Genomic DNA, 2,287 nt, shown 5'->3' on the forward strand with positions numbered 1-2,287 from the left:
TCATCTGACGCTTTCGTGATATTTCTTCATACAACCTTGAAAAAAGAATTCAAAGATATTTTTTAACAAATCAAGGCTCAGCTGAAAAAAAAAAAATACAAAAAATAAAGACAAACTCCGATTCTTTTGAAAATCTTTTTTCTTAAGAATTACTGTTTATTATATTCATCACTGGATATTAAAACTAACAATAATAATAATAATAAATTTTTTTTAAACTTAAAAAATATTTTTTGTTTTTTTCTTTGCTTGCACATTTCTAGGCTTTGTTGCAATATTTTTTGGCATACTAAAAGGGGTAGTTATTTACTTTCTTCCCACCGCAGCAAGATGTAACACAAGATCAGAAATTGAGGAGTGTCAAACCAGTGCCCCTACAGAAGGAGCACTCTGATCTAGCAAAAGTTGTCTAGACAGCCCCATTGGCATTCCCCTGTAGGGTCGCCTCAAGCAGTAATCAATGAACTTACTCCACTCAAAAGCTGGGTGACAAATCCCGGAAAGGTATGCAAACGTAGATTCCATGAACAAAGCTTCTTTCTTAAAACTGCATGCCTGTGAAACTGTCTTCCATTTGCCTGCTTTCCAGCTGACTACAATATGGTCGTCTTCAAGTTCAACGTAAACAAGTTCTTGATGAGCCAATTTAAGTAATCCAATTTACCAAATTTACACTGCTAACGATTACTATGATATTGTCCCATTGACTACTGTACACTCTTTAGCTCTTATCTTTCAGTGGCCTCTGGGCCTTGATAAGTGGTGCCTCCTATGTAAAAAAAAAAAAAAAAAAAAAAAAAAATAGTCCAATAGGTAATGGGTCATGTAAATGGCTCAGCATCTGTCAGGATGATTGACAAGAATTGACCTCAATTGGTATTTCTATCAAAGTTTCCTGCAATCGAAGCAGCAAGGAGACCACCCTCACACAATGACAGTCAGATTAGAAGATTATGACCACAAAGATTTAGATAATTCTATTTATAGCCATGAATGATAAAAATAAACCAATCAAATGCAAGAAATGCTTTTTATAAAATACTAGCAGGGAGACTTGACATTGCCAGGTATTGGATGATGATCAACAAATGTTTCACACTCCTATTTTTATTATCATCAAAATAAATGTAATCATCTTTTTTTTTTTTTTTCAAACAAATTGATTGATTGCATGTTCTAGTTAGGGACCCATCGCAGTGCACTAGGTGTATCAGAAATTTCGTGAAAAATAGTGAATAATTCCACCCCGTCTTTCTAAGCTTATAACTCCTCGAAAAATGTAATTCAAGCCCTAATTTTTTTTTTTTCAATTAAAGGAGCAAGGACTAAGGTTTCATGTAAAAAAAAAAACAAGAAAACAAACAACGTGTTTTTTTTTTGTTTTTTTAAAAAAGGTTTTAAACTTCGGACTTTACAGGTAAATTTCTAAAAAAAAACACTATTTTTTTGTTTTAAATTTGAATATATTATTTATTGACCTTTTCTCTTCAATTTGTGATATATAACTCTTTGGTGAGTAAATTAATTATTTAGTTTTTAATAGACATTTCAAAATGGGAGGCGTAAATTATTCGACCCCCTGTCTTTCCAAGCTTATAACTACTCGAAAAATGTAATTCAACCCCTAATTTAGTTTTCAATTAAAGGAGTAAGGACCAAGGTTTCATTGAAAAGAAAAAAGAAAAAACAAACAACGTGGTTTAAAAAAAAAAGGTTTTAAATTTCAAACTTTACAGGTAAATTTCTAAAAAACACTACTTTTTTTTTGTTTTAAATTTGAATATATTATTTATTGACCTTTTCTCTTCAATTTGTGATATATAAAACTGTGGTGAGTAAATTAATTATTTACTTTTTAATAGACACTTTAAAATGGGGGGGGGGCGTAAATTAAAAAAAAAAAAAACGTTTGTCTAAAATATTATATTCGGTTTATTGGAAAGAGCATAAAATGTCACATTGACCCTGAAAATATCGTAAAAATAGAATCAATAGAATAATTTGGATAGATTTTTAAAGTTTAAAAATTGAAAAATATTGAGTTTGTAAAATTCATTACTGTTTTTAAAAAAAAAAATATTTCTATTACTTTTAAAACAACTTTATTAGTTTATTTTGGAAGTATAATCCATAAAGAAAATAAACAACCCACTTTTAAAAGAGAAATTACGAGTTTTTTATATTTTATTCGCAGTTTTGTGTTAGGGGTGTCAAAAATTCTGATACACCTAGCGGTGCACTGGGAGAAAGCTTCACATACCTCCCTGCAATGACTTAATTTTTTTTA

The sequence above is a fragment of the Euprymna scolopes genome, chromosome 35 (genome assembly GCF_053919585.1).
Source record: "Euprymna scolopes isolate OS-2025 chromosome 35, ASM5391958v1, whole genome shotgun sequence".
Lineage (NCBI taxonomy): Eukaryota > Metazoa > Mollusca > Cephalopoda > Sepiida > Sepiolidae > Euprymna > Euprymna scolopes.